This window comes from Gorilla gorilla, chromosome 3 (genome assembly GCF_029281585.2).
Source record: "Gorilla gorilla gorilla isolate KB3781 chromosome 3, NHGRI_mGorGor1-v2.1_pri, whole genome shotgun sequence".
Classification (NCBI taxonomy): domain Eukaryota; kingdom Metazoa; phylum Chordata; class Mammalia; order Primates; family Hominidae; genus Gorilla; species Gorilla gorilla.
The window spans coordinates 18,478,074-18,497,412 of record NC_073227.2 but is presented as its reverse complement, the minus strand read 5'-3'; the positions used below and the strand labels follow the sequence as shown (position 1 = coordinate 18,497,412).

The window sequence follows — 19,339 nt, the reverse complement described above, 5'->3', positions numbered from 1 at the left end:
TTCCTCATCAGGAGTTGTAGTCAGCACAGCTGCTGGCAGAGGCAGCACACTAACCACCTGCGCACGTACACACACGCACACGTAAGTCTTTTCACAAGCAGCTGTGAACCTCCTCCATGGGCAGCCACTGTCCTGGAAGTGGTCTGAGCCAAGAGAAGACATCTGCATATAGCATTCTGAAGTGGGCTGAGACCTGGAAAGCCAGACCCAGCAGCTGCTTCCACATCACAGGAGCGAGCTCTGGCTCATGCTTTTGTCCCAGAGGAGCCAGGCAGGCCCAGAACTCAGACAACATGGGGACAGGAATGCTTTCAGAATTGTGCCCTTTAAATCCTGAGTCCTTCCTGCCCAGAGAAGGTGCCATTAAGTGACCGTGGAGCTGGAAGCTTCCTGCTCTCTTACCTTTGGAACAAATGAAACATCTCAGAAGCCTAGGGAATACTCACCACATATTCTACATTCAGTCCTTTATTCTCTCATGGTGAATTCCAAAGCACTGCCCCGAACATCACATTTGTGGAAAAGTTTCCATAGCAAACTGTGACCCAGAAGAGATGCCTGCTTCTTATAAGGTATCCTGTGACTCAAGAGAGGTCATGCTCTCCCCAACAGTCCAGAGGAAAAAGAACAGAGATAGAGCCTTTCACAGACGTTCTAAAGGACATTGCCCTTGTCCTTTTCCCCACTAAGACTTACAAGATGAAGAAAGCCCATAGACTTGTCAATTTTACCAGAACCCACTCTCCAGGAAGACCACCACCAATAGAGCACATCAGAGCCAAGCTGGGGAACTTCACGGTGGACTCCACAGACATTCCAGGCAGGAACTAGAAGACCAAACCACATGTATCTCTCCAAACATGTCTAGTGCAGAGCCTCTCCTACAGTACCTCATCCCTCATGGACTGTGCCAGAGTGGGACTGGGGACACAAAAGTTCTGGAGTATATTAACCACAGGAGAGGTAGGAACCTGAGACAAGTCTATATACACAACTCCTTCATCCAAGGAGGCCCCTAGAGAGCTGCAGACACACACAAGAGTAGAAAAAAATGACGTTGAGTTCATAGGTTTTATGAGACAGAGACAAGGTCTAGAGCAGGTATAACGTATGTGATCAGCCAAGGATGGGCCCAAGCTCTGTCTCTTGGATGGGGGTAGGGCACACAAAAAGATGAGAGCCCTGGAAACCCTCTGTGGTCCAGAGACTTGAGCTTCCACACAGCAGCATATGACGCCCGGATACCTCCGTGTAATCCTTTGAGTTGACCTTGTCACCGACTTGAAGATTAGCACACTAGAGAAAATGGGGACAACACAAGCTAAACGTGCCATACCCCACTTCTCACCATTCTTTTCCAGGGCATAGCTGTGGAAGATTTAAATATTCTGTATGGTCACATTTCTCTTGGTCCCCCACTGGAGCAGAGAAGTCCATACTCACTTCTACCTAGATCTTCCAGCTCAAGCCATCCCCCAAGACATGGCAATCTTGACTCGGATGATCTCCAGGTACAGCGAGGTGAGTGTTTCATATGCAGGCCATGTTTTCACAGGTGAGTAGACGCACACAACTAAATCAGACTAAAGGGAACTGGAAGATTTCACACCTGAAGCCACTGCAAGACAATGCTTAAGTACCAATCCAAGTGAGTGCCTCCACCTGAAAAGGAGGTGATGGTCAGTCAAGAATTCATCTCATCCCTTGGTGGCTATTTGCTCTGCTTCCCGGACATAGGATATGCAAGGTCAATAACCTCAGGCCCTTCTTGGAGTACGATCATTTTTTGTGCACACTGGAAAAATGAATAGAATGCTGTAAAATGAAATGCTCTCTGCAGAATCAAAGACCAAAGTCATTAGCAGAAAGTTGCACAAGCAGCAAAGCTGAACGGAACATCCCCACGATTGTCTGAACAGTTGAGATCCAAGGTTGGTATAAGAAACAGCCTGCAATTAAACTCAAGTGGACCCAGCCGACTACAATGTTAAGAGCTGTATTTACATGAAAATATGATCGCAGCCTACGTTAAAGCACCTCTGCATATAGAGGAAGACGAATTTAGGAAAAACCCCTTTGTATCTGGAAAACTATTTCCAAGCATCTAACAACGATTGTAACTTCCCCAGAATAAGACCTGAAGCTGAAAACATCAGACTCCCTTTTCAATCCAGTGTTGACATAGCACTCTGGGCTCATTTGTCCAAGGAAGGTAGACACCCACAGCATAGTTTCATGCTCACCAACTTTCCAGCCAGAACAAGTGAGGCTTGAGGGGAGTTCTGACATTCAGAGCTGCCAGTGAGGCGCCTGCTTCACACCAGACTGAACGGCAGCAGAGCCGTCCTGATAGGCCCCTTCTCTCCACGCACACCAAATTTGTTTCATACGAAGCTTGAGCAAATTGTTTTCTCTGACATCACTCTGCCATGTGTAAAACACGTTCCCCAGAACAGCACAAAACAGTAGCTAGGTAAAAGTTAAGACCAGGAAGGCGGGAAGAACAGTTTCCACCATGTTAACACCCCTGTGCTCCTGCCCATACCTGATAGGGTCAGTGAATCTCTGCAGGCCAACACTGGGAGAGACTAGAATAGATTCAAAATTCTGCTCCAGTCTCCAGATGGGCCCTGTCTGCCCAGAGACCATGCTGCTGCTGCCCATGCTGTGCACTGTCCTCACCCTGTCTGCAGCTGTCACATCTCTAGGAGGTACCTAAGGTGTCAATAAGGAAAGCTCAGGAGGCAGCTGGCTGCAAACTATCTGCCTTCAGCCTTGCACTTCCTATTTGAAGATTCAAGCAGAAATATGCCCAAGTGTAGGAAACCACCCATCTGCCAGGCACTACGCATAACAGCCAACCCAGGTGGATGCCCTTTCATCCAGGACCAAGATCTGATACACTCTGCGTGAAGCACATGCTCCTAAAATGTATTCTCAGACAAACCCTAAACCCGTCAGACAAAACTCACAGATCAACAAGTGTCTCTAAAGCTACTACTATCTAAAGATACTGGTCCCATGACTCATGAAGACAAGTTTTGGAAGATGATGCCCTGTAGACTAAAAATCATATGAGAGCCCAGGTTGTGCTGGCTTCAGGGGAAGATCCAGGCTTACAGGGAACACTGTCCATGGAGTCACCACTCAAAAGATGTTTCCAGAGATAAACAAGCTCAAATTGCAAGAATATCTGGATGGTGGAAGATGGACAATCTCAAACACTTTGTAGTAGAAATAAGCCCATTTTGGCAAATAAAGAGTAAGAGCATCAGGGAGCCAAGATGGAAGACAACCTATTATCTCCGCCATTAGAGGCTGGTGGGAAGAGGACCACAAAACCCACGTATACCACACAAAGGGTAAAAGACAGCCTGGAGATTCTTTCCCTTGGAGGGTCACAGTGCAGTGTCCAGTCCAGCCCTGTCCCTCCGATTAGCCTTGTAGGGAACACAGATAGATGGTTTCAGACACATCCCAAGCTTCCAATTTCATCCACAGAAGATGCAGTGCGAAGCCAGTCAGGCTTCACTACAATCCATGGGCTGAAGATTTGGCATATTGAGGACAGATTAATCATTTTTACACAATATTCACACTCAAGTAAGCCAGTTTTTAGACACTTAGGAGAAAGGTAGCTGGTAAGAAGTTGTTCCATTTAGATTATCCTCCCACTGAGAAGTGCAGGGATGAGCATACTGTTGGAAATATCGACAGACATTTAAACAGTCACATGAACAGAAACCTAAGACCTCAGCCTTTATTTTACCCTAATGTAGGCAGGAGAGACTTATTCCTCCTGTTTCCATTATGTTTCCCACCATTTTTATAACAGGATGAAACAGACAAGCTTGCCTGAAAGGAAGCTTTCCTCAGAGTAGGGAGATACTGTTTAGCTGAAAAGCAGTATTGTGACCCTTCAGGATCACAAGAGAACAGAGCCCCTGCCCCTATCTGGGGAAAGCCTAGTGCTCTCCCTTTCTGATGAGGCTCTATGCTGGCTCACTCTGTGCCACCTTCCATCCCACCTGTAAGACAGGTGCCTGATGATGAGTATCAATTCTTTATTCACCTACAGTGTGTTCTATGATGTCTGCGTGCGCACTTGCTATTCTTGCTATGTATTATAACCTCTATTAAAGCATTTTCATGCTGTGTGGGAACAAGCAAAAGACCATCCCAAACCCAGGCTTAGAAGTGTCCGATACGGACACACAATGTCCACAGCCCAGGGTCAGAGGATGACTTAGGTTGTATCCAGCATGGGGGTCCAACATACACCACGGAAGTGGGCAAAGCAAAGCCAAACACATCTGGCAGAAACTTCCACTCTATGAAGCAATATGACATTGGCAACGCTCCCTCCCATTATGGGAGCTCAAGGAAGTGACAGAGGGGAGAAGTCCTCTCAATAGAAGCAGCATTAATGGTCCAACTAAAATGAGATGCACACCTTTCCTATGAGCTCAGAGGATAGAGAGAAGCATCCCTCAACTACATGTGCACAAAATATTTCACATACCATTTCCTCCCCTAACATGTAGTGAGGTGTATGCCAATGAAAAGCAGTAGGTGATGAACACTACAATACTCAAGCATCTTAGAGCCGTTCACGTGTATCTCAGCAATTTAGTGCTACTTTCACGTACAAGGCCTTCCTGCACTGGTACACAGGTGAGGGCATGGAAGAAACAAAGTTCGCCGAATCCAAGAGCAATGTGAATCAATGACCAGAGCCTGAGTATCAATGGTGATAGAATGCCAGGTGCAGAGACCAAAACTTTCTAACTTCCATGTTGCTCAAAGGAAGAGTGACAATCGTGAATATCTTCCATAGTCATCTTAGAACTATCCATTAACATGAAAGGGAGATGTGGCAAATTACATAAGCCTATTTTAGATACTTCAGTACACAATCTCACCTGTTTTGGGGTGAGAAACCAAGATTCCAAATGATGAAACCTTCAGTTCAAGTTAGCCTCAGTTGACTATTGACTTACTCAGTTATTGCATTCATTATTCTCAATGCTTCAGGAGGCACTGAGCCCATCCTTCACCTAAAGACATCCAGGTGGTATGACGTTTGATTGGAATGAATGGGCTGCCTGGGGCCACACCTTCACCCTCATTGGTTTTTCAGGCAGTGACATCTCAGCAAAAGGCAGTTAGCTCATCCGGAGGAGAAAAATTCCAGTGACTTGGCTTAGAGAGGTGGAGAGTATGCTCAGACCCTTGTACTCATAAAGGAATCCCTCAGCGTTCTTCCTATCCTCAGCTCTCTGCTTCTATTGTCAGAAACTCATTGCTAAGTATCACAGAAGGTGATTTTACTGGCCTTTATAACATCTTTTCACATATCCAGTTTTATAGGCATCAGTTCCAGGTGCGTGAATGCTTTTAGGAGCCATATCTTACCCATTTGTAACAAATTCACACCTACAAGACCAAGGATAATGCAATGAGTCATTGGCAAATATTTAAACAGTTATCCAGGAAAGGAAATTGAAGCCCTCTTGAATATTCCACTCAATGTATACAAGAGATATGGTTGAGATTTGACCCATAATATTTTGGCTTCATATCCCATTATTTTCATAACAAAGAAACAAAGATGCCTCCCAGGAAACCTTGATCAGAGTACCAAGATCTTACTTAAAAAGGCAGCAATAAAGCCGCTACAACATTTCAGGAAGGGGAACATCACACAATCTTTCTGTCTGGGCAGGCATAGATGCCTCTCCCAGGTGAGGTTGTTTTCAAGCCAACTGAGCTGCCTTCTTCCATTCCTTTGGCATGGAAGATGTCGGAAGGCTGTACAACCAGGTACAAGGGAATGGGTGCTCTGTAGGAACATGCATACCCACTGAATCATCCTCGATCTGAGGCCTACAGACCCATTTACCAAACCCCAGGCCTAATTTAATGGGAGAGTACTCTTTGCTGGAATGTCATACCCCACCAGTACTTTTATCTTACACACAGGTGACCTCAAGGAGGTTCATACATCACATTCCTCCTCTGAGGTCCTACTATTCCCAGAGAGGAGGGACTCAGTCAAAGAGGACAGTGGAGAAGAGGAGGGTCACATTTTTAAGGGCATGATCCCAAAGTTCACATGTCGCTTTCACTTATGACCTGTGGGACAGAATGAAATTAGATAACTACAGCTAAGTGAAGTAGACCAGACAGATGTTTCCCAGGATTCCACTTGAGTAGACAGAGCTAACATGACTGACTTCAGGGTAAGTTCAAGAACAGTCTCCTACTGCCACTCTTTCTGAAGATCAGCTATCAGGACTGATATTGTCCGGATCAGGCATCCCCAGCTTAATAAAAAGGCAGCTTGAGCAGAACTCCAAGGATGGACACACACCCCACACCTGCCCTCCCTCCTTGCAGACCTCCCGATATTGAGTACATTACTCAGAGCCAGGCTGCAGTGCTTTGAAGGTAAAGATCATAACCATCATTTCAGCCTGAGGGATTTCTGTGCTTTTAAGCAGCAGCTGTGTTCACTTCCCAAAAGTGCGTTCAGCAAAGAGACTGTTTACCTTTTCTTATCAACCTCCACCTAATTCAAAGTGGAAGAGGTAGAACCATCATAAGCTGTCTCTAAGGAAGAGCTCTAGAAAGGTACAGCTGCTTATGACCATCAACCCAAACCTAAGGACAAAGTTCTCTGCATCCCATCTATTCGAAATATCAGAAGAGACAGTGGTAAAGACAACTATTCTTCAAAAATTGAACAGCAGGTAGAGTGATCAAGATTCTTTCCTTGGCCAACTGGAGTCAGACTGAATCTTTTCAGGCCCATCTGTGTACATCCTTGTAAAATCCAGTTTCAGCAAAGAACCCTAAGTCTGTTTTGCAAACCTCTTCCCTTTTGGTATTTCATCACAGTCTGACCCAATACTACTTGGCTATCAATTCCCACTTGTCTATACTGTGTTCAGATTTGAGCCCATTCTTCTATTACAAAACCTGGTTGCATCAGTCCCTTACCTATCTCAATGATCACGTACAAAGTGTTTCTTACTGTGCTTCCATGAGCACTAATGAATAATAGTGTAGCCTCCCTTATCAATAACCTCAAAGAAAATGGCAGACAGTGGCCAGACCAAGAATATGAAGTCCTAACACACTTGGAATATTCAGCTTAAGATATAGTACTTGTTAAAATATGAACACGCAATATCATATTAAGAGCATTTTACAGACATTTTAAGGCAATTTAAAGATTATACTAAAATTTAATACAGTCAAGTTTCTAACAGTGTGAGGTGCAGAGGTAGCGATGGCAGCCCCTTTCACATGAAACAACGCTACTCCTGGGATGGATTAATGCTCAAAAATGATTACAGCAGAAATTAACCACAGTACTCATAAGTAACCCCTGAGAAAATGTACCAGCAAATTTAAAAGGGTCAAATTCTGATGCCATGTATGTTGGCCCTTGGGATTCTCCAGGATGAGCCGAGGTCATCTGACTGCTCCTGGGTCCCAGGTGCTCCACACATCTGCAGAAAGAGCAAGGACCAGCCCTGCCCTCCCCATGCTTGACGGGAAGCACCTGCCACTCTGAACGCTCCCCCCAGTATGGCATTGGGACTGGCTTTGGGGAAAACTCAGGCTTCTGACATTTTTAGTCCTAAGAGACACAATCTGTTGTGTGTCACCTAAGCCTCGGTGTTTGCCATGGCAACTGACAAACCACTTTTGTTCTGGTACAAAAGCAATGGGTTGGTGGAAAAGAATTTCAGGAGATCTTGGGATCCATTTCTCCTGTTCCATGTCCTCCACCTCAGGAGCTCCTGGTGATTTTATCACAGCCTCTGTTGCCCTGTGATCTGCAGGTCCTGGGAGATGCATAGCTAAGTTGCCAGGACATCCTGGAAGCTGGGAAATGACACATTGGTTATCACCAAATCAGATGCTGATATTGAGGAAAGGCAGAAATGATTCCCACCCTCTGGATTTTTTCAGATTTGTGAAGAAATTTTTTCCAAAGGAAAACAACCCATCCCAGTAAGGCAGTGCAAGAACCTGCAAAACAAAATGTATCTGAGGCCCACAGTGGGAAGAAATCTCCTGATATGTTCAAATGGGAGTTGCTCCAGTTTCCTGATACTTGAGTGAAGAACATGTATGTAGGTCTAGAAGCTCAAACTGATATAAACTGTTGACATTCAGGGATGGGGGTCATAGAATTCTCTGGAGGAATGGAAATACCTGGCACCCTTCTCAGAAGGCTTTGCATAGTCAAGTAACAATAGAGGACTACAAAAACATGGTCTGTGGGTCTTGCCATCTCCATGCTGGACCTGGTGACCTTTTTGGAGGGAAAGGAAAGAGCCCTGGAACATGAATGAGGAGATAGTAGCCATAACAGCTAGTTCTGGGATACATGTGCAGGATGTGAATGTTTGTTCCATGGGTGAATGTGTGCCATGGTGGTCTGCTGCACCTATCCACCCGTCACCTAGGTGTTGGGCCCACATGCATTAGTTATTTGTCCTAATGCTCTTTCTGTCAAATCCCTGATGGTGACCCAGGGCCCCAGTCAATAACGCCCATATAATCCACATCCAATATGTCTTCCCTAGGTAAGACTGAACAGGTCCACCAGAACTATCTGGTGATGAGAAACCTCATCTGGATCATCCCAAACTCTGGCTTTTATATGATTCCCCCATATGGACACACAAGCAACACACACAGTGGGCAAGCAAGACTCAATGACCTGGGTCGTAGCCAGCAGTGTCCCAGATCATGGAATTATCAAGCCACAGAAGTGGGCAAAGCCAAAGCCAAGCATACTTGGCAGCAGCTTCCACTAGAACTAGCCCTGGCATGGGTAAGGCTGGTGTGGGTGGTGCTATCATCAACTCTTACAAGAAAGTTCTAAGAATGTCTATCTCTTAGGGCCAGCAGCCTAGACTACCTGCATAAAATTCTCCATGTCATACTTAGGGGAGGATTCTCATAAGACACATGTCGCGTGCCAAGGCCATTTCAGTAGCACACTACAGGGAGCCTGTAGTGTGGCATGAGTAAGCAACTACATCGAAATAGGAAAGAAAATGTAAGCCTCATCCTGAGTGCTGACTCCTAACTGACAAGTTTGGGTCAGAGAGGTCCTCCAAAAATCAGTCCCACTTGGGAATCATGCTTTAAAATACAGTTTTGGTAGAAATTCATGGTTGTCTTTCAAACTAGAGGATAACATCTATACACTGACATGAACTATAATGTGTACAGCGTTCCCTACAAGGTAGCATTCACTTTCCAACCTGAGTGTGAAAACATGTTGACCAGTCAGCCGCAGAGTCAAGGCCAAGATCCTGAAGATGAAATGCCACGCAAGGCTCTACCTCACAACCCGAAGCAGAACTTCTGTCCCCAGTGTACTGATCACAAGGCAATCAAGCTTTCAAGGTTGAATCATGAAGACTCATCCATCCCCAAGTTGCAGGAATTCAAGCTCCTCTCTGCCATCCCTCTTCAGCATGGACAACTCCAGTCTTCTCCTGGAGCAAACTGCACTAGAAAAGTTAACTAAAGGCAGCCAGACAAATCCAAGCAGAAAACAGATGGGCATCTACCGTGTTTTGAGTGGATGCACACAATCCTCATTATGGTGCTACGCCCTTGGACATCTCACATACAACTTGAAGTGCAAAGGGAAAACCGCATTGGCCTACAGCTAATGGGTGGCAGGTGAGGGGAGAATGGGGCAGGGCATGATTTATGCAGCAGTTCTGCAAGATGGCACCCAGCAGTGGTGCAGGCCATATCTGGCAAATTCTAACACAAACCTTTTCAAAAGAGATACAGTTAAGGCCCATCCCTTCAATGGCCCAATGATAAGATTCCAGCCAGTGTCATCATACAGTATATGCCAAGAACATTTTGTCAGTATCACCTATAACCCTTTATTTGAACAATGCCCCCACTTCCAATGTCTACACTAAATGGACAATGGGAAGCTGCCAAGGCCCTAGGGCTGCAGCTACAGCTGCTTTGTGCCTAGGAGGAAACAAAGCAGGTACATGGGCTCCTGTCCCAAGCTGAGCATGCCTCAACTGCCAGCTCAGACAGAGCCTCATTCTGGGAAAATTTACCAATAGACTTAGGAGCAGAGTGTTTCTTATTTAATTGTTAGAGGTTAATGCTGGCCTCAAAAGATTTTACATAGTAATCCCAGTAACAGGCAGAGGTAAGGATTTAAGCCTCAAGAACTTGACTATCGCTCATGTTTGCTATTTGTCTTATTAGCACTTTCCAGTTGTCAAGTTCTCAGCTGGAGATTCAGGATGGGATTGTTATGCCAACGTGAAGGAGATACTGGTATCATTCAGAATACTATTCTGCAAAGAATTATCCTCTCATTTTACTCATAAGAACATGGAAAAGGAAAGTGCTTATCGTGAGCTGTGTCTGAAGGAAGATTCTACAAACAGAATAGCTAAGTCATACATCCCCTAAGTCCTATTTAGTGGAAGACCCCAGCAATACAACGGTAATGTCACCAAAGCACTTCAGTAAGAACAAGTGATGAAAAAGTAAGAAAGCAGCTAATGATTAATCACTAGTGCTAACTTGTCATTGTAGGAGTGGTTTAGGCCACAAGAAAGGGCTCCTTGAATAACCTGAAAATGGAGTGAGAAATGAAGTCTCAAGAGCAGCTCGTGCTTTAAGAGGTATAGTTGGTACACCACCACTTTGGGTGCTCACCTACCTAGCTGCTAAGCAACAACCAAAGGTAAGAGCCAGAAAATGGACAGTTTAGCCTGAGGCCTCAATGATGGGTTTATGGGATGATCCAGAACACAGCACTTTCATTAGTCCCCAGATGCTACATGAGTGGAGAAAACAGGACCAGCAACGTTCTGAGGCCAGCAGCAGTCTGCTCCCACAGTCAACTCCTTGATGGGGATAATGGACCGTGTTTTTGGAAGAGTGACTTAATGCTTTATCCTAGAAACCTTCTCTAGGGTAAGTTAGTATATGTGATCAGGACATCTTGGCTTTAGTACAAGGGGAGGAAACCTTAGTGGAGAAAACACCATCTGTTTAGCAATCTCTATAATGGGTTCTGCAAATGGAGTGCTGTGATTGAAAACGTTTAGGAAGATCAAAGGTTTTTTTGTAGAAAAATATAGAAATTTGAGGATTAATATAATGAAAGTTGTCAGGACTCAGGACTCAGGATATTCAAGACTATCATAGAACAGCAAAGCAAAACACTGGAAGAGTCAGTTGTCATGAAGCACATAGATGACATGGTCTGGCTCCTTCTCAGATTTCAGAAAATGCTTTGACTATAACCTCCACAGAACTGCCGAGTACACACGTGAAGGCTTTAGGAACTAAGTGTACAACTGAAATCTACAAGGTATTCTCTGGGCCCAGAAGACTGTTTACTTGGTTCTATCCACCAAAAGGTAGAAATACAATCACATCCAAATCATTCCAGCCAACAAAGATGGGAAAACTCACAGTTTTCATCTTCCCTGAAGAGCCCATTGCACTGACTCAGGCCACCAGAAGCATTTGCAACATCCTCATTCCAGGCCAGTGATGCTGCTTCACACTTCACAGGGGACCATGAAGTCCCTGCCTCTCATGAGCTGTGGTCAGCACAGATGCAAGAGGCAGGACATTTCTCACCTGCACATACCCCCAAGTCAAGCCTTTCCACAGACAGCTCTGAACCTCCTCAACCCTCCTCCCTAGTGGCAGCCATTGTTCTGGTTTCTGACCGCCTCCACCAGAAGACATCTGCCAGTACAAATCTGAAAGGCTAAGACCTGGGAAGCAAGACCAGCAGCTGCTTCCATGTCACAGCTCTGGTTCATGTGGCTTTTACCCTGGAGGGACCAGCCAGACCAAACATTCAGACAACAAGGGGATGGAAAGGATTTTAGAATCATGCCCCTCAGATTGAGCACCTGCTGCCCAGAAAAGCTGCCTTGTTGACTATGGAGCTAGAAGCATCTCTTCTTTTTGGGTACTTATGGTAATAATGTCCTATCATGAAGTCTGGGGTGATTACTATTCATTCTGGTAACATTCTTCTCAACGTTAGGGGAATTTTCTAAGCCATGGCACTGTCCAAGTTTTCAGGGAAGTTCCCAGAGCAGATTTAATCTGTCACTATGTGGAAATACCCACACATTACAAGGTATACTAAGACTTTAGTCCATGTTCTGAACAGTCCAAAGGGACAGAAAGATTCATTCACTGGGGCACCTAGCAGAGTGTCCAAGTTATTTCTCTACTCTGGCGTTTACCAATTCAACAGGGCCAGAAGCATGATTAAACACACCAGAACCCGTGTATAGACAGGACCTAATACAATACAACCACATCCCCAGCCAGGCAGAAGAGATTCACTCTGGGCTCTGAAGACATTCCAGGCAGTGGCCAGCATCAGCAGATAAGACATTAACAAGGAGTTGGAGGGACAAACCATGTGCATCAGTCTTCACAGGCCCATTCCTGGGAACTAAGCCAACTCAGTTTACAGGTTGCCTTCTCACCAGATTTACTAGAGGATAGTTCATCCAGAAGGGAATCTCAAAAGGTGATTCACCTTTTCTAACCAACCTTCTATTACCAAATGGAGATGCCAATAAGGCTGAGAACAATCAGGACACTGAAATGAAGAACCACCTGTAGAGCCAGGAGGTAGAGAAGGTACATGCCTGCACTGACCTCATCGACTCCCCATAGACTCCAGGCATAAAAATGTGACCTTCCCCACTTTCACCGTCAAAGACCAGATCTCATGCAAAAGCCCCATTCTGAAAGCTATGGGGAGAGTGGCTCTTCCAGGATGCATGGTCTTGTCACACAATGTCTTCTGGTGTTGAAACTGAAAAAACTTGTACACAGATATGAGCAGAAAAGCAAGGTCACTCACCAGGACTTTAAACATGAGATGTCAGACGCTTTGGAAGTAGAAAGCATGTCAATAAAGCCCAGAATGTCATCACCAGGAATTGGTAGGAGATAGTCATGAGCTGATGAATGTGCACATCAGATCCCCACACATCTAACAGGCCACCTTAATACAACAACCTGAGTGGTTATGGGCAATCAGCCTGCTGCTACAGAGGCATTAACCACTTCTCAGGAAGTAGACCTTGACACATGTAGCATTAGTCACATTGACAAACTCATCCGGTAGACAAAGGTACTGAAGACAATCTGCTTTTACTGTGGTATGAAATTTTATATCACCTAAAAGGTGTAAACTACGATGGACTCATTGCTGAGGATGAAGTAACCCCACCAAGTTTGATGATTGACTCCTCACCAGCTTTACTCTCAAGACAAACAGATATGCAAGTCCTCAGGGTTCCACAGCTGGCCAGCGAGGTCTGATGGTCATGTAGTTCCTAAATGCAGGATGAAGGGTTTGCACCTTCTGGCAACTCTACTGACCAACAGTAAGTTGGTCACAAAACTAACCCAAGGTTTATTTTCTCATAGCCATTCCCCAGGACTTCTTAGCCTTCTCCCCAGAAAAACAAAGAGGCTAGTGACCAGACGAAAAGAACAGCTGTGTGTTCCACCTAAAACTCTTCACTGGCTCAAAGTTTGGGCCAAAGGTTAGCTCATCTGACAATGCCACTGCAGACTGATGGTTTCGGCATTGTGCCCCATGTCTCCAGCCTCCACCTGTCTGCCCACAGAAGGTGCACTGTTGCCCATGGAAACACTGTCTCTGCCTATTTCATTTCTAGTCATGCCTAAGCCATCCAATGAAGATGTAAAGAAGTGGGGTTCCAGCTCTCGTCCCCTAGCATTTAGGTCTTAGCATCCTCAGGGCAATTTGAATAACAGATGTCACAGATTCAGAGGACATCCAGGTTCAGTACATAATGACCTTCAACACGGATGGAGGTCACTTCAGCCAGTTAGAAAAAAACAAGTGTTTCTCAATAAAGCCCCTCTATCAGTTTTTAAGTTCAGGCAAGAAAGCCACTACAAGAAATCACAGGATAAGGTAGTCACCTAAGGTACACAATCATTTTCAGAAAACTAAACTTATAGAGCAAGAAGGAAATTAAGTTCAAGACAGTTGATAACTTCAAAGACAAAGCAGCAGATGGTGGCCAGAACAAGAACATGAAGTCAAAATATCCATGAAAGCATTCAGCTTAAGGTATGGTACTTATTAAAATATGAGATAAATGGGTTAAAAATAACTTGAAGATAAGGAAGAAAGTTCCTACACCCAAAAGCACAGAAGAGGGGAGGCTAACATGTGGAGGAACAAGGGGCTGATGTGTTCGTCACTCATTCCTCTCGTTTTAGCAGTCAAGTGCACTATGGAAAAAAAGATGCTCAGGCATTTTGATTCAGGATACCATCCATGATCATGGACATGTGGTTCAGAGACTCTTCCACTGGAACAGCTCATCTTTCTAACTTATGAGAAACAAGCAATGGGACTTGCTGATGCCACACTAGGTCTGACTCCAGAAGTCAGTAAGGCTTGCAGAAGGCAATGCAATAGTTCTGTTATTTTAAAAATAACTTCCATTAGTATCATCTAACATCCCTACTAACTGGAATGTAGACATTGATGCAGAATTCTTTGAAGTTCAGGACTTCTTAATTTCTGAGGACTAACACAGATCAGAAATATCCAGTGTTGAATTCCTGAGTCAATCTTGAAGCAACTTCAGATGCTAACAATGACAGGCAGTGTTAAATGTTATTTTCATTTGTAGACAAATCTTTCTTCCAGCAGGACTTAGGAATTAAGTTTAACAATTTCAGATGGAACCCATGGCTTTCAAAGAAGGGGGGCAGCACATATGGCAACTACCCACTCATGAAAGTTACAATGACATGCAACCTCTGTCATAGTCACATGTCCTGTGATTGTCAGGAAACTAGAAGGCTATACGCCATCCTTCTGCAGCATAATAAAGTATCAAGGAGTTCTCCTAGTTGGACAAATCCCTCAACTCACCAATTGCACCACAGGAAGGAAAAGCAGGGATGTTCCCTGAAGAGGATAAATTTATGTCAATCTTCTGGGAACCATGTCTGAAGTTCAACCTATGATCAGGACAGAGGGGAAATGCTTGTCAGATATCGGAACTGCCAGTGGGTCAGATATATACACAGCATTCATATGTTGCCAGGTCCTTGACCTTAGGGTTTCACCACTCAAAAGGGACCCCACAGAGAAGACTGAAATCTTGAGGTCTGAGAACCATGGATGTGGGAGCCAGAGGAAAAGACCATGGTAACCCATGTCCACCATCAATGGTACCCATGCTATGAAATCTCCCTTGGGGTAAAAATCTCCACCAGAACACATAGGTGGTGACAAATGTCACTGGACCATCCTAATCTCTGGATTTAAAATGACCTCCTTATGCATCCATAAGGAGTCTGTCAAAGGTCAAAAGGTGACCTAGTTTATATCTATCAGTGGCCCAGATGGCAGTGATCAAACAATGGCAGAAGTAGGCAAAGTGCAGGCCAGTGTGATTGGCACCTGCTTCCACTAGAGGAAGCAGTGTGACATTGGCTAAGCTCCCTCAAATCATGAGAAAGTGTTATGTGGAGAGAACCAAGTCCTTTCATAAACAGGACATTAATCGTCCAAGTAAGACAAGGTACACATACTTCTTACCAGCTCAGACAATGACAAGAAGCATCCCTTACACAACTACCTATAGAAGAAAAAATGTCAAGTCCCATTTCTCTGTAATGGAAGAGTGGGGCACGTGGCAATGAAAAGCAAGAGGCAGTGGATATCACAGGAGTGAGGATCAGAAGCTTCTAGCCTCAGGGAAGTATGAGGAAGGTTTCTTCACTAAGCTCAAGGTCAGGAAGTCAGTTGGCTGGGCCTTAGGTCCTGCGCCCTGAGGCAGAGAGCTCCAGTACCGAGATACTGGGGCTGCCTAGGGGCCTGTCCTCTGGGCTTGGAACCAAATCTAAATGCCTCCTCCTCCCCCATATGGTGGAGAGAAGGAATGGAGGAAAAGCTGCCCTCAGGCAACAGGACACTTGGTATAGCCTGGCTCCTTTAGGTTTAATGGTTTCAACAGTGTCAATGGAGCACACATGGAGCTTGAACAAGCAGCAAGGGTTCTGTATTCTAAGCCTAGGAGTTTTATGGCTCTAGCTACATCTGCCTTACAATTGTTCAGCCATTTATCTATCAGCACCAGGCATCAGATGACAGCAAATTCAGATTCTTCTAAGGAAGGCAGCACTGTTTTCTTGCCAACAAGCAAAGAACAGTGGTCAGTGTGCAAAGCGGAAGGAGCTCATGTGGCTGCCTCGTGAAAGCACTCAAGGTGAGAGGCTGCAACCACAGTGCTGTGTTCAGACTTAATGGACACGAGGGTAAAAAGGCATTTATATTGGAATACTGATGCTGCCTGATGGGGGAAGAGCTTCAGGTAGGTTTCCTGAGTCATGTTCCCCTTACAACACACAACTTTGCTCAGAAGACACTCCTGAAGTTTACCTTTTGTAACATCAGAAATTCCTGCTAAGTGGATTTCAGCATCATGCTCGTGGCTACAAGTTTCATGAGCACTATAGCACTAAAGTACCCACTAGGCACGTGGGCTGGAGTAATATCAGACAATTCATTTCCAAACTGGCTACAGTGAGGTCCCAGCACTACCTTCTCTGACAATGTATCATACATGACAGTCTTTCCTGGATGCGTGTTAGTTCCCAACAGACACTCTATACCTCATGCTTTCATATTCAATTCCTTCATCCCCTCTGAAGGTTTCCTCTCCCAGAGGGAGGGGTCAACTTCTAAGCTTCATGTCCACGTGATCAGCATCACCACACCTGTGGACAGGAGGATGATTGAGGATGCAACACCAAGTCACAGTCAATCTGCTTTCCCTTCACAGCCCTACCCCAGTGGATCCAGCCACCTCAGCCCAATGAGCTGGTCCACAGCCCTAACCCCTGTGCCAGCACACAAGGAAAGTCACTGAGCTCTGGGATCCAGCAGAAAAAAAGTTAGACCTCATGGACAGCTCCATGTTCTTCTGGGGAAATACAAGCCCATATAGTGGCACACTCTGCTTAGATCAGGTCAGGCTCTATCAGAACTGTTTCAGGTTAAGTGGCAGAGGCATTGCAGTCAAGATCCTCCAAGGTTGTCAACCTGACCCCCAGAGCAGTTCCAGGCCTTCAGAGATGAGGTGGCTCTGTCCAGAGCAGTGTAGGACATGTGGACCTTCTGCTCTTGTTGGGGTACATGACACAGGACAACCTGGCATTGTGACCCAGTGCTGTGAAGGCAGCCTCTACAACTACCTGCATGTCCAGGAGACCAAGTTTCAGACATTCCAGCTAATTGACATTGCCTGGTAGACAGCTCAGGGAAGGGCCTAGTTGCATGCAGAGAAGATCATCCACAGAGACATGAAATCCAACATATTTCTCCATGAAGGCCTAATGGTGTGAACTAGAGACATTTTGGTTTGGCAACAGTGAAGTCACACCGAAGTGATTCTCAGCAGATTAAGGAAACCCACAGGCAATGGCCCCAGAGGCGATCTGAACGTAGGGTAAAAACCCACTCAGCTTCCAGTCCCATGTCAATGCGTATGGCATCTCATTTTATGAGCTGATGGGAGGGGCACTTCCTTTCTCCCACATCAACAACCCCGACCAGATTATCTTCTTGACAGGCTGGGGGTATCCCCCCCGTCCTAGATCTTAGCAAGATACACAAGAACTGCCCAAAAGCAGTAAAGAGGCTGGTAGCTGACCCAAAAAAGCCTCCGAAAAACACCAGTTTTTCCTGAGGAGCCAACTGCATTGACCAAGACCATTGCATGCATTCAACATCCTCAGCCCAGAAAGGCTTGCTGTTCTGACAGTCCCCATGCTTCAGAGTTGATATCTGTTCATGTTCCTCATCTTCTCCCATCCCCCTCAAATGATGTCTCATTTTTCTGGCTGGTCTTTAGCAATGCTTTTGGATCTGTGAAGCCAGAATACCTTTTACCTCCGAGGATTCCTATTGGTCATTTTTCATCCATTGACCCCACATTGCTTCTCAGCTGTAAGTTCCCACTGGCACATGCTGTGTTCAAAGTTGAACCTGATCTCTCCCCATGAGACACCCTGCACTAGTCCCAGCATCCATCATGATGGTCCTACTAAAGTCCTCCTTATGCACTAATGCGTATCACTGAATATTGTTTAACAGTGACAAAGTTGTATCATAGTGGTAAATGTTTTGAGGATACTTTCTAGTAGTTTAATATAAAAAGGTTAAGTGCCTCATTGTGGGAGTGGTTGAAGTGGAGATCAATTCTAATATAAAAAGCTTCAGAGGGGTGAGAACTCTAATCTTATGACAGATTAAGGCTCTAAAATGGCTGTAGTTAAAATTACAGCCTGAATCATCATGTGGCAGGCCAATTCTCCCTCACAGTCACATAGACAGGTCCACATGGCACCCCAGCTACACAGATGAATTTCCACAGCACTGCCTTAACATTAAGCTGATAATTAAAGCCAGGGAAGTTGATACCCAGACATCAAAGCCAGAACTGAAACATACATCTTACTCAGGCTTCTCCGAAACCTGGAGCAAGTCAAGATAATGGAGACAGCTTTATATTCTTTCTGCCAGGACCCACCCTCAGGTCAATGAAATCAGAGGAATCAAGGTAACAGAGGCAGCTGTGTGAATAGATTTATTGGAGAGTCTAAGGCAGATCTCTGGATGAAATCATAAAGAAGATAGAAAGGATCACTTCAGTACCACAACCTTCACTAATTAAAATTTAGGATACAGGCTTTGATGGTACTGAGGCCCTCATAAATTGATACGATTTGGAGACTTTTTTTGGCCTCTGACCTAGTTAAAACATAATTTGTTACCTATAGACTTAGGCGAATGCAACACCCCACATAGGCACATAACCCCAACCTATGTAAGCACTGAGAAAATGTTAACACTTTGAGTTGGTCTAGTGAAACTATCTCCAACCTTCTCCCTGTACCCAGTTACAGCAATAAATTCCCTTGTCTGGCTCTCATTATTGGGTCATGAAGACATGCAGCCAGACCCAGCTTGTTCCAGGAACAGTTATACTACACAGTAACCTCTAGGGAGAAGTATCAGAAAATGTACATGGGTCCATTTCTGGCACCATGTCAACCCATGGGATTGTCCAGGACAGGCAGAGATCACCTCACTACTCATGGGTCCCAGTGCTCAATAACTATAGAAACTGAGCACCAGCCCTGTCCTTAGTGTACCAGAGAGAGACAACCTAAAGTCAGTAGAGGGGAAAGGCTTCCTCTGTTACACTGGAAC

General features: G+C 45.1%; 1 pseudogene; it reads left to right on the top strand.

Moving 5' to 3' along the window:
* Positions 1-860: 860 nt before the first annotated feature.
* On the top strand, positions 861-17,813 carry LOC134758283 (RAF proto-oncogene serine/threonine-protein kinase-like; annotated as a pseudogene).
* Positions 17,814-19,339: the final 1,526 nt, after the last annotated feature.